This window comes from Adiantum capillus-veneris, chromosome 2 (genome assembly GCF_014529385.1).
Source record: "Adiantum capillus-veneris isolate H3 chromosome 2, ASM1452938v2, whole genome shotgun sequence".
Taxonomy (NCBI): Eukaryota; Viridiplantae; Streptophyta; class Polypodiopsida; order Polypodiales; family Pteridaceae; genus Adiantum; species Adiantum capillus-veneris.
In genome coordinates this window covers 8,548,002-8,562,623 of record NC_140932.1, presented here as the reverse complement: position 1 = coordinate 8,562,623, position 14,622 = coordinate 8,548,002, and positions in this window count along the sequence as shown.

Below are 14,622 nucleotides of genomic sequence, written 5' to 3'. Positions count from 1 at the left end.
CCTTGAGAAAATCATTTGCCATGCCGTCCCATCCATGAGACTTTTCTTTGCTCAAAGAGTGTAGTGCAAGTGTGTATTTTTCTTTGGTAAAGGCCTTTTTAGTATGTTTGTTTCTGAAGGTGTTACAGTTCTGTTAGTAGTGTTGAAAAGTGCGGCTCCCGCATCTTCCACTTCTCTAGAGCGGGTTTCTGGTTGTCTTATAATATGGCTTAAGTAATTAAACATTATCTTGGACATACCGTTGGGGTCTCGCATCACAGTACCTTCATTCGTGAGCATGTTGATGGTTCCCCGACATCTGTTAGGTTTGATGGCCCTAAAGAATTGTGCTTGATTGACCACCTCAGGTTTTAAGTAGGTCCTCTTTAGCTTGCTTATTGCTTTCCTCACAAGACTTCTAAACTCTTAGGTCTGCTCTTTTAATTGTTGTTTGTATGTGTCATAATAATCAATATCTAATTCTCCTAAATGATTTTCTCATATTAAACTGATCATTTAATGTGGGGAAGTGCCAAGGGAGAAAAAGCTAGAATATTGGTTAAGTTAGCAGACCGGCCACAGTAGGGATCCAAAGGAGGGAAAATAGGGATCCAAAGGGGGGGCCATCTGCAAAAGAGCCATGTGAAACAACGGGCTAAAAAGACCCTAAGGTTCAGCCCATTAAGACTTCCAAAATGCTAAGGTTCCAAAATTCAAAGGTTGTGTCCAAAGGTCAACCTTAAGGGAAAATTGGATGCTTAGTGTGTGTGCCCAAAAAGTCTTTCTGCATCCCTACATGGGAGGGGGCGAGCCCCAAAGCTAGGGGATGAGAGAGAAAACCACACACACACACACAGGCTCCCTTTACACAAAGGGAATGAGGGACACATGTCAGCTCCCTAGGCCAGATGCCCACAAGGTGTGCCCAATTCCTATTGGAAGACCCTTGAAGTGGACCAATGAGAATTAAGCTAGAGTAAATCTAGTTTAATTAATTTAAAAACATTTAATAAAAGAAACCAATAAGAATTAAGTGTCCTAGAAGACTATTGGGCAGTCTCCCAAGGGGTCCAATGAGCATTCAGAAGCCCCATGGCTTGCCTGATTCCTATTGGCCAGGAGGCAAAGGGGTCCAATGAGAGTTTAGTTTAATTATTTAATTATCTAAAGCTCTCACAAAAGGGGAAAGGGGGACACATGTCAGAAGGCTATCACTTATGCTGCTTAATTCCTATTGGCTTGACCTGGGGAGGTCCAATGAGGAAAAAGCCAGCCTAACTTAGCAGCTAGGGCTCGCCCAAGAGAGAGGGGGGGCTGATTTTTGCTGGGCATTCACTCTCACACTCTCACACTTGACCATGTGTGAAGGGAAAACACTCTATCTCCTCCCAAGCTTTAATGGAGAGCTCATCACCTACTCCAAGCTTGTGAGATAGAAGCCTACATCAACACTCTCTTGGCATGTGGATGCAAATCCAACCAAGAGCCAAGCTTCAATGCATGCTCATCTTCTCTACCAAGCTAATTACTAAGCTAAGCTATGCTAATATGAGTGATTATGTGAGGAGATGTACTTCTTTCTCGTAAGATACTTCTTTTTCCTCTCAATCTACTCTCATACCCTGCTAGCTCTCACCATCTTCGAAGGTGTGTGAGGTCTTGGGTCTGAGAACGGGGATAATTCAAGTTGTGTTTGATTAAGTGTTTTGCTTGGTGTATGAAGCTTCCATCTTCATTGCACTAGCTAGTCTTGAAGGAACACAAAGAATTGTATTGTACAATGTCTCTCTTGATGGGAGAAACCATAATACAAAGCCTTTTGGAGGGGGGACCGGCTCCATGCAAATCCGGTCCTCAACTGTTGTCAATAGTTTAATTGCTCTCTCTTTTGAAAGTATTGTCGATGCTATCTAACTAGGTGTTATGCTTTTTGTTGCTCTCTCCACCCAAGCACTCTTGTAATTATCATTAGGAATCTATTCTAATGAAATGCCCACTATGTTCATGCTAATTTCCGCTACAAATAAGATTCTAGGCCATTAAATGTTACATTGGTATCAGAGCTCAAGGTTTCTCTTTTCTTGCTCAAGAAGGGAGGTCCTCAAGCTAGCTACAAATGGTTGGTATTATTAATTGCCTGTGAGTAAGTAGAATAGGGATTTTTCAGCCTTGCAGTGCGCCTGCCTTTGTGCAGTTAACGGGGCATCACCGTCGAGAGCTATGGTCTTAATAGTGGAGTCCTACGGGGCTTGCCTACGGCTTAACCACTATTGAGCTATTAGAAGCTTGACAGGAGCCGGTGCTGTTTTGGTGTCGAAAGACCCTCTCTTCTATTCCTTGCAATTAATGGTATTCGAGCCGCGGGTACAGTAGCTTGAGTGCTTTTTCTAAAGGGGTAAAGAGGAGTAGCAACTAGGGCTTGAAGTGCCAAAGTACACCTAAAAAGTTTACACCTAAAAATTGTTAGAATGGCTGACAATATTAAAGAGAGTGAAATTAATGTTGATAACTTTGATTTTGCTCATGAGCAAGCTACTAATGATGCTTCAATGCTTGTTAATTATCTTGTTTCTAGGCTTCAACAAGCCATGGGCAATCCATCTCTCCAAAGTGAAGTGCAACGGCAGCTCCGTGCTCACGGGATTCTCCAAGCTCATCACCATGACGAGAGAACACCTAGGAAGCCTCCTTGTGAGACTACCAAAAGAGGTCTCTCTCCGATTCGGGAAGAAGAAGAGAATCCATATGAAGGGCTCAAGAACTTACTTCTTGATGATGCATCTCCTTCCCAAAGGAGAACTCAAGAGCCTCCACCGAAGGAACGAGAAAGAAGCGAGTCTCCCGCCACCTCGGCGGAGATGGCTCCACGAAGACGGCGGGCTAAACGCTCTCCATCACCACCAAAGCGGAGAAGACCATCACACTCTTCTCCACGCCATAATTCAAAGAGGGATGATAAAAAGCAAGAGAAGAAAAAGGCGAGAAAGAGGACACCCTCTTCTCCATCTTCTTTATCCTCTTCCTCTTATGAAAGCTATGGTGAAGACGACAAAGATCAAGACAAGAAAAAGGCGAGAAAGAGGTCACCCTCTTCTCCACCTTCTTCAAATTCTTCATCTTCTGAAGAAAGTGATGGTGCAACTTTTGAACCATCAAAAAGAAGAGGCCATAGGAAATCCTATGCCGCATGGAAGAGGTCGTCCAAGCTGAAGAAATTCAAAGAGGGAGGGAAGAGCATCTCTTTCCTTACCTATGATGGTACCTTCGGTGCTACAGACAAAGTTTTGGCCTTTATCCAGCAATTCGATGCGGCGTTTGGAGATGAGGGCTTCACGGAGTCCTCTAAGCTACGCCATGTAGCTATGCACTTTCAAAAGTCCGCCAGACAATGGTGGTCTAGCCTACGAGCCAACGGTGAAGCTCCACGAACATGGAAGGCTTTAAGAGCTTCCATTATGAAGCAGTTTTTGGCCACCGATGCCAAAGACAAAGTACTCACCGAATGGCGAAGCTTAAAGCTCTCTCCCAATGAATCCATCCACAAATATGTAGACAAGTTTTGGGACCTACAACTCAAAGCCACTGTCTTCAAAAAGTTGGATTTTGGAGAGCAAAAGCAACAATTTTGTGCGGGCTTAACCGAAGAAATGGCGGAGTATGTCAACTCCCAAAGGCCACGTACCATATCGGCGGTAATACACCATACTATGGTGGCCTCGCGAATCAATTTCCAAACGGGGGGTAAAAGAAATAATAAGCCCCCGGAAAACAAAGGTTCCAATGAGCCTAAGGGGAAGGACAATGTCCAAAAGTCTCCTAAGGGCAATTCCAACAAAGCTAAAGAGAAGGGAGTTTACAAAGGAAAGAAAAAACTCTCTCCTGAAGAGCTTGAGCGTTATCGTAAAGATAACCGGTGTTTCAAGTGCGGCGAACAAGGGCATGCGTACCGCGCTTGTCCCCAAAAGAACAACCGCCAAGATCCTCCTAGAGCTTCTTTGGTTGAAATCCAAGAGGAGGAGATTCACCAAACTCACCACAAAGGATCTCCTCTATGCCATGCTTGGGGAAAGGTAAGAGAACATGATGCTTTTATTCTCTTTGACCCTGGTTCTACTCACAATTTCATATCTATGGAGTTAGCCACCAAGCTAGGCATACAATCCTACGAGATGGGAGATATCCTACCCGCAGACAGTGCCTTCAAGGGGCAAGAAGCTTCAGTCACTCCCTTAATCGGGAAATTGAGGCTTCATGTCCAAGGCTATGTGGACAAAGAGGATTTCTTTATCTCTCCTCTCAAGCATGAGGATGTAATCCTAGGGGCACCATGGTTTGACCGTTTGGCTGCCCATGTTAAATTTCCTGAAAGGAGAATCTCCTTTAAGTTCAGGGAAAAGGACATGTATATAGATGCTAGGGAGATGGGTAACACCATCCCCATTGTACATACACCAGCTTTCAACAAGTCAATAAAGAGCTCTATTTCCGTGTACATGATTTTTGTTAAAGATTCTCAAAATGAACCTAATGCTTTAGCAAAAGAAAATAAAAGCAACCAAAAGGAATTAGAGTTATCCAATTTTCTCAAGGGGTTTCAAGATGTCTTTATTGACGACATCCCTGTGAGCTACCTCCTAAACGAGGTAATGACGACCATGCAATTGAACTTCTTCCAGGAAGTTCACCGCCTAACAAACCTCCTTATAGAGTTTCTCAAGCTCAACAAGAGGAGATTATGCGGCAAGTGCATGAGTTAATTGAGAAGGGCATGGTTAGGCCTAGCTCATCTCCATTTTGCTCACCTGTGCTATTAGTGCAAAAGAAAGACGGCACATATCGTATGTGTGTCGACTATAGAGCACTAAATAGGATCACTATCAAGAATAGGTTTCCCGTTCCACGGGTAGAAGACCTATTTGATAAGCTACAAGGATCGACCTACTTCAGTAGGATTGACCTAAAAAGTGGCTATCATCAAATAAGGATAGTTGATCAAGACATTGTAAAGACCGCATTTCGTACTACATTTGGTCTTTACGAATACATTGTCATGCCTTTTGGCTTGACTAATGCACCAGCCACATTTAACCGCTTGATGGAGAAGCTGTTCAGACCTCATCGAACCTTCACTGGAGTGTTCTTTGATGATATTATCATCTACTCTAATTCATTAGAGGAACATAAGCAACACCTCCAGGTAATATTTCAAGTTTTAAGAGAGAATAAACTTTATGTTAATCGAAAGAAAAGTGAATTTTTCTTGCAAGAGATTCAATATTTAGGTCACATTATCTCTCAAGATGGAATCCAAATGGATCCATCCAAGTTAGAGGTAATAAAAGGATGGCCTAAACCAAGGAATCTTCATGAACTAAGAAGCTTTATAGGTATGTGTGCATACTATAGACGCTTCATAGAAAAGTTCTCACAAATTGCGGGACCATTACATGACCTAACAAAGAAAAATGTTAGGTATACGTGGTCTGCTAAGGAGAACAATGCTTTCGAAAAGCTTAAAGAAAAGCTTATCTCTCAACCTGTGCTTACACTACCGGATCTCTCAAAACCATTTGAGGTCCAATGTGATGCTTGTGGTGATTGCCTTGGGGCTGTTTTGCTCCAAGAAGGGCACGCCATAGGCTATGAGAGTCGAAGGCTCGACCCTGTTGAGCAAGCTCTAGGCATATACGAAAAAGAACTCCTTGCAGTTCTACATGCCTTAGACTCATGGAAGCACTATTTATTGGGGACTCCTTTCATTCTGCGAACGGATCACCAAAGTCTTAAGTACTTCATGACGCAGACCAAGCTCTCCGACAAACAAATGAGGTGGGCAAATTTCCTTTCGCAATTTCATTTTCATATTGCTCACATTGCTGGCAAGCATAATCAAGTAGCCGATGCACTCTCAAGACGACCGAGAGTGAATGCGGTTTCCATAGCAACTCACAATGATCTATCTTTAATGATAGATGAGTATGCTATTGATCCCGATTTTAGAGATGTGATTTCAGCCCTTGCCTTAGGGAAGAAAGAAGAACCATTTACTTTACAAGATGGCTATCTTCTCTATGGCAATAGACTATGCGTTACTAACTCACTACGTGAGAAAGTAATGTATGAATCTCATGCTCCCCCATATGCGGGGCATAGAGGGATTCAGTCTACCCTAAAGGGAATTGAAACATATTTCTATTGGCCTACCATGAAAGTGAACATACATGAGTATGTTTCCAAATGTGTGGTATGTCAAAAGACAAAATTTGATAGAGGGAAGCAACTTGGATTGCTTCAACCCTTGCCAATTCCTAATTCACCGTGGGAGAGCATATCCATGGATTTTATCTTTGGATTGCCTAAGTCTATCCATGGGAATACGGGAATATGGACGATAGTAGACAGGTTCAGTAAACAAGCTCATTTTATACCTGTCAAAAAGACTATCAAAGCCCATCAAATGGCAACCCTCTTCATTTCACAAATTTTCAAGTACCATGGCTTGCCAATGTCCATAGTGTCGGATAGAGATCCTAGAATGACCAGTAATTTCTGGAAGGGTCTCTTTGAGAATTTAGGAACAAGGCTAAACTTCTCTTCGGCCTATCATCCACAAACTGATGGCCAAAGTGAAATAGCTAACCTAACTATTCTCGATCTACTAAAAGCCTATGTAACGGAAGTAGATCAAAGATCCCAATGGGAGAAGTACTTACCCTTAGTAGAGTATGCTTACAATAACACTGTACATACTTCTACAGGAAAAGCACCTTTCGAGGTAATTGAGGGAAGATCAAAAAGTCCCTTGCTACTTAAGGTACATGGGAAGATCTTCGCTGCAGATGAGTATAGCCGAGACCTACAAGAATCTTTCCAAAAGATTAAGGATGCTATCTCTATCTCACAGCAAAGGCAAAAGGCTGCTGCTGACAAGCACAGAAGAGCCCAAGCCTTTAAAGAAAACGATTGGGTCTTGTTAAAGTTTCCCAAGGCTCGATTAAGGCACACGACGGGCAAGAATCCTACGGGCCACCAAAAGTACTATGCTAAACTAGCAAAAAGGTACTATGGTCCCTTCCAGATTCTTAGGCCAATCAATGAGATGGCCTATCAACTTAAGTTGCCCAATCATTGGCTCATACACAATGCTTTTCATGTGAGCCTCTTAAAGCCTTACAAAGGAGAGCCACCTCAAGAACCAACTATTGAAGACCCACCGGAGATCGAGGACCACGAGGAGGTGCTGCAGCCCGAGTCCATTCTCCGACATGAAGACAAGGTATTAAGAGGCGGTAAGACTATCCGACGATATCTTATTAAGTTTAAGAATTATCCTTTTGAAGATGCTAGATGGATGCAAGGCATACAATTAAAGGATAACCTAAACCTTGTCAATGCTTACAATGCTTCCCAAGAGTAAGCAAATGTACAAAATGTTAAAAATGAACAAAAATTTTTGTCTTATAAGACTCTCTTTTTCTTTATTTGTGCACAAAAATAAAGTAGTATGCATGCTTAGATCAAGTTTGTGGAGACGACGTCTCCCAAACACCAAGTAGAGCTTGTCACTCTACTATGGAAGACTGATAGGACTAATGTGCAGACATGCTTGCGGCAGCCTCAGGCTCTCAAGCGCCAAATGGACTAGTCATCCATTATGGAATGATGTCGTAGGGTAACATAGGGATCCTCTACCCGCTAAGAAAAGGACTCATGCATATGCTTTATCTTCTCTACACCATAGTCGAGGACGACTATGATTTCAAGAGAGAGGTAATGTCATAATAATCAATATCTAATTCTCCTAAATGATTTTCTCATATTAAACTGATCATTTAATGTGGGGAAGTGCCAAGGGAGAAAAAGCTAGAATATTGGTTAAGTTAGCAGACCGGCCACAGTAGGGATCCAAAGGAGGGAAAATAGGGATCCAAAGGGGGGGCCATCTGCAAAAGAGCCATGTGAAACAACGGGCTAAAAAGACCCTAAGGTTCAGCCCATTAAGACTTCCAAAATGCTAAGGTTCCAAAATTCAAAGGTTGTGTCCAAAGGTCAACCTTAGGGAAAATTGGATGCTTAGTGTGTGTGCCCAAAAAGTCTTTCTGCATCCCTACATGGGAGGGGGCGAGCCCCAAAGCTAGGGGATGAGAGAGAAAACCACACACACACACACAGGCTCCCTTTACACAAAGGGAATGAGGGACACATGTCAGCTCCCTAGGCCAGATGCCCACAAGGTGTGCCCAATTCCTATTGGAAGACCCTTGAAGTGGACCAATGAGAATTAAGCTAGAGTAAATCTAGTTTAATTAATTTAAAAACATTTAATAAAAGAAACCAATAAGAATTAAGTGTCCTAGAAGACTATTGGGCAGTCTCCCAAGGGGTCCAATGAGCATTCAGAAGCCCCATGGCTTGCCTGATTCCTATTGGCCAGGAGGCAAAGGGGTCCAATGAGAGTTTAGTTTAATTATTTAATTATCTAAAGCTCTCACAAAAGGGGAAAGGGGGACACATGTCAGAAGGCTATCACTTATGCTGCTTAATTCCTATTGGCTTGACCTGGGGAGGTCCAATGAGGAAAAAGCCAGCCTAACTTAGCAGCTAGGGCTCGCCCAAGAGAGAGGGGGGGCTGATTTTTGCTGGGCATTCACTCTCACACTCTCACACTTGACCATGTGTGAAGGGAAAAACTCTATCTCCTCCCAAGCTTTAATGGAGAGCTCATCACCTACTCCAAGCTTGTGAGATAGAAGCCTACATCAACACTCTCTTGGCATGTGGATGCAAATCCAACCAAGAGCCAAGCTTCAATGCATGCTCATCTTCTCTACCAAGCTAATTACTAAGCTAAGCTATGCTAATATGAGTGATTATGTGAGGAGATGTACTTCTTTCTCGTAAGATACTTCTTTTTCCTCTCAATCTACTCTCATACCCTGCTAGCTCTCACCATCTTCGAAGGTGTGTGAGGTCTTGGGTCTGAGAACGGGGATAATTCAAGTTGTGTTTGATTAAGTGTTTTGCTTGGTGTATGAAGCTTCCATCTTCATTGCACTAGCTAGTCTTGAAGGAACACAAAGAATTGTATTGTACAATGTCTCTCTTGATGGGAGAAACCATAATACAAAGCCTTTTGGAGGGGGGACCGGCTCCATGCAAATCCGGTCCTCAACTGTTGTCAATAGTTTAATTGCTCTCTCTTTTGAAAGTATTGTCGATGCTATCTAACTAGGTGTTATGCTTTTTGTTGCTCTCTCCACCCAAGCACTCTTGTAATTATCATTAGGAATCTATTCTAATGAAATGCCCACTATGTTCATGCTAATTTCCGCTACAAATAAGATTCTAGGCCATTAAATGTTACAGTAATTTAGTTCTTCTTTACACTCACAAAAAGAATAAATGTAAACTCACGACTAGGGGTCTAGGTCCTTTCATACCAACTGACATTACCAATGAGGGTGTAAAATGCCTATCTACTCTAGATGACACTCCCATGAAGGCTTTCATTGACAAAGCACAAGTTAAGAGATATAATGAAATGCTTCCACAATTACATGCAGCCTTGATGAAGAAGAGAGCAGAAGAAGATGTAGCCTAGCATGCCTACAAAGCTAAACTCTAAGATCACAAGGAAAATTGTCTCAAGATAACAACTAGAATGGTGCCGTTATGGATGTGTTTGAAGATGGTGGCCACAATTTTTTGCAAGGGGACCGTGATGATGCCCTCAATATTTTGAAATATATCATGAATGGAGTCCCATTTAGTAATGCTTTGGTGGTGTGCATCCAAGCTCCAGAGAGTACAACAATTTTAGTGCATTGAGATGGTGGTGCAACATGAAAGGGACATGAGCTTGTGAATTTTTGAGTGCTGAGCTGAAGTGTGATTGTGCCCAAGGTGGTTAAGTGATTGTGTTGGCAAAACTATGAAGAATTGTTGACGTACTGATATTAAGTGGCATAATGAGTAGCTTTTAGGCTTCATAGAAAAGAATATTAGTATCTCCTCACCCCGTGTGCTTCATTTTCCACTAACTTAAAAGGCCTCCAAGGACTATTTTACACCATGAGCATTCCACCTCAAGATCCCATGAGCCATAGAGAAATGTCCTGTAGAAAACAAGAGAGGGGAAGATATCTGCCCAAGCCCCTATTCCCATGTACTAAAGCCTCAAAAGGCTTAAACTACTAAGGGTTATTTTTGTCCACCAAGGCTAAAGGATTTTCTCCCAAGCTATCACAAGCACCAATAGCTACCAAGCTATCACTAGCATGTATCAAGATATCATTGATAGTTAGCTAGCAATGCAAGCTCTATCTTGTCACTACAAATAGAGCAATGGTAGCTCTTGGGGTCCTAGGAAAAAATTGTAGCTTTGAGGCTAATACTTCTAGCTATCAAGGTATCCAAAATCTATTTAGAAGCCACCAATAACATTGGTAGCTACCAAGTCATCATTCTGAATCACCAATGATAGAGCACAAGTAGGTACCCATACTAGTGCTAGCTACCAATGTAACTACCAAGAAACCAAGGTACCAATGGGTGGCTACCAAGGGAATCAAAACCAACTATCAAGACCCTAGTGGTAGATATTATGGTAGTAGTGGTAGCTACCAAGGTTTCAATGATAACTACACCACCAAGACTACTATCTCTTATGCTAGGTTACTTCATATCTCTATGGGTGACATTGGTAACTAATAGGCTACACATTAAACCTACCTATCAGGCATTTGAAGCACAACTATAATCTACCATCTAGAGTAGGGACTAGCATAATTTTGGTACCATGCTGCATACATCTTCCCACCATGTCAACATATACCTAGGTATCCAACACAAGAAATAGGTAATGAACATTAGGCTTATAGCATAGAGATAGAATGCATAGAATACTTGATGGTGGTTTTGGTAGCCCTATTTAGCAACATAGGTGCTGACAAAGCTCGTGACTCCTGTTTGTAGCTTAGGACACCAATATGTCCAAGCATCACCAAAAGCCGCATAATAGGTGATATAGTTTGTGTTGGGGTAAAGGTGGTGTGTCTCTTACCTTGACTGGATGTGCCATAGGTGTTTGGCCGCCCATCATTTTCACACACCTTGTTCTTTACTAGATAGAAGAATTCAGGGCTCTCTCACATATTGTTTTGAGCAGCTCCACCCGCAACCTGTGCCTCTTCTTTCTCGAGTCTCCTTCTCCCTTTTCGTGCATGGACTACATTCACCCACTCTTCAATGGGTATCAGAGCCAATGGGCATAGGTTGAGATAAGATTCCTCCCTTAACCTCATGTACATATTGCTAGCTCCTATAGTAGTACTACTAATTGGCACATTCACCTTTAAGTGGGAGATTGTTGGGGTAAAGATGGTGTGGCTCTTACCCCAGCTGGATGCACCAGAGGTATATCGCCCACCCATCATTTGTACACATGCCTTATTCTTTACTAGATAGAAGAATGAGGGACTCTCTCCCATAATGTGGTGAGTAGATCCACCCACATCCTCTCTCTCTTGCTTATCTCTCTCTCTCTCTCTCTCTCTCTCTCTCTCTCTCTCTCCTTCCTTTTGTCCCTTTTTGCACATGCGTTGTATTTGTACAGTCTTCAATTTGCATGCATCCCATAGCAATGTAGGACTCCTTGCTTGAATCCAAGTGAGAAAAATAAAATAAAATGATATACATGAGCACAAGGTAGCACAAACATTCCAAGACCATTCTCATCAAATGTAACTAGTTCACAAGCACTACAAATGCTATGAAAATTTGAGGAGGCCATATCCACAAGTGGCAATTTTGCAAAATTGCCACTTGTGGATATGGCCTCCTCAAATTTTCATAGCATTTCTAATGCTTGTGAACTAGTTACATTTGATGAGAATGGTCTTGGAATGTAATGGCACTTTACTCCTTTTTGCTTGCATGCTTTTGACAAGTTCCATTTGTGCACACACAGACTCTTCCCTTTTGTGCCCCAATTGAAGCTACTCCAAAGCCACAAACCCTCGAGGATTCACTAGTACCTTCCATATGGTGGCACATGAGCGCACCATAGGGGGTTATTTTAGAACTTCCATTAGCGTATACAATAGGGGTTGCCCTATAATTGGGGGATGCAAATACCCTATGCAAGAAGGGGGGGGGGGGGGGGGGGGGGGGGTTGTTTTACGGGGAGGAGAAGGGGCTATAGGTTCACCACCCTATAAATTAATGGTATTCTGAGAATTTTTCTCCGAATGTGTGCCATCAAATGGCTTATCTGGATTTGAACCAGCTCTAGGCTAAGTCAAGGCAAACCTCTTTTAAACAATGGATTATATTGAAAAATTGTCACAAGATTAAAAGTTTTTTTAAAAGAAAACTCATTTTCTTTGACTTCCTTCCATGGGCCACCTTGTGCGAAAGGCTCAGATTTGTTGAGCATATCAAATTGCCATCTCTACCCATTTCTACCTTCCGTTTGTTGATGTAGCGACGTGGTCCATTGACTAGAGCTCATACACGTGGGTAAGATCCAACCCACAATTCACTTTGCTTCTCAATTGGTCTCGATTTACTTCCACGTACCATTAAGCTACGATGAATGAAGCATGCATGACCAATGCCAATGCATAATAGTATGTAGAATTGTAACGGAAATGGCCTATGAAATTTCAGAGTAGCGGAATTAGGAAAGTAGGTGAAGCACTTCTAAAAGATTACTTTGTGAGCATAGCGGGTGAACTTAATTGATGGTAGCAACATAAACATGGTACTTAGTTAACTTGGCATGAACAATACTTTTGCAAGAGAGAGAGTTTAGAGAACATGACAATAGTTGAGGACGTGATTCATATGGAGCCGGTCCCCCCTCCAATACGCATTTGTATTATAGTTTCTCCCATCAAGAGAGACTTGGTACAATACAATCTTTGTGTTCCTTGTGACCTTGGTGATGCAATGAAGATGGAAAGCTTCATGCATCACAAACATAACATAACATAAACTTGAAGAAAGCATTAACTATCCCAAGCCTCAGTCCCAAGGCCTCTAACACCTTCGAAGGTGGAGAGAGCTAGCGGGGAATGAGGATAGGGAAGAGGAAGAAGAAACATTCCATAGGAGAAAGAAGTAGTTCCTCACTTATCATTACTCTTCTTGCTAGCATACATAATAGCATAGTAATGGAGATGGAGAAGATGGCAAGCTTAAGCATTGAAGCATGACTCTTGGTTGGATTTTCATTCCATAGCCAAGAGTGTTGATGTAGGCTTTCACTCTCACAAGCTTGGAGAAGGAGGTGGCGTTCCTCAACTTTCACCAAGTGAGAATGGTGTCTCCAATGAGTGTGTGTGATGGTGTATATCCCCCTAGCACCCCCCTTTCTGCTTTGGGCGAAAATTCTACTTGCTACAAGCTCATTGGAACCTCTCCCCTTAGCCAATCACATCCAGCATGCAGTCAAGCATATGGGTAGTCTTTTGACAAGTGTCCTCCTTACCCTTAGAGAGAGAGAGCTTGAAAATATCTAGATATTTGTTAGGTGGAAGTAAAAGCTCATTGGACCCCTCTTTAGCCCAACCAATAGCATTCAAGCACCCATGTGGTTAAGCTTAGTGAGAGTCTGACATGTGTCCCATGTGCTCTTTTATAACTCCTCTAACTTTGAAAATTTTATGCATAGGAAGTTTCTCAAGCAACTTCCTCATTAAGTGAGTAGGTTCTCCTTTTGACTCAAGCATCTTACCCCCCATGCATAGGAAGCTTCTCAAGCAACTTCCTCATTAAATGTGACAAGTACCTCAAGTACCTTAGTCATCAAGCATGACAAGCACCTTAGGTGGAGTTCCCACCTCAAGCACAGCCCTAGCTTGCCTAAGTTTAGGTCGGGTTCCCACCTCAAGCACAACCCTAGCTTGCCTAAGTTTAGATCGGGTTCCAACCTCAAGTAGAGTCCTAGCTTGCCTAAGGTTCTCACCTCAAGCACAACCCTAGCTTGCTTAAGGTCAAAAGGAATTTTAACACTAACCATTGGAGGTCTTTAATGAAGATAACCCTAAGGTCTTTTAAGCTTCATTAGTTAACCTTGCTCTTTGGTAGACCATCTCTCATTTGGGCCCCTTTACCATTGGCCCCGTGTTGAGATAGATCCGTAAGCACATGTCTATATTCTAACCCTTGTTTCCGGTCTTTAATGAAGCTAACCCTAAGGTCTTTTAAGCTTCATTAGTTAACCTTGCTCTTTGGCAGACCATCTCTCATTTGAGCCCCTTTACCATTGGCCCCGTGTTGAGATAGATCCGTAAGCACATGTCTATGTTCTAACCCTTCTTCCCATTTATTATCCCATATTAAATGATCATTTTAATATGAGAAAATCATTTGGGTTGGTTAGATATTAGATATTTGATGACATTACCTCTCTCTTGAAATCATAGTCGTCCTCGACTATGAGGTAAAAGAGATAAAGTCATAGCCATTAGTCAATTTGTCTTAGCGGGTAGAGGATCCCTTTTTACCCTACAAAATCATTCCAAGATGGATGAATAATCCATTTGGTGCTTGGGAGACATAGCTGACACAAGCATGTCTACTCTTTAGTCCATTTCATCCTCCCAAGTAGAGTGACAAATTCTACATGGTGTTTGAGAG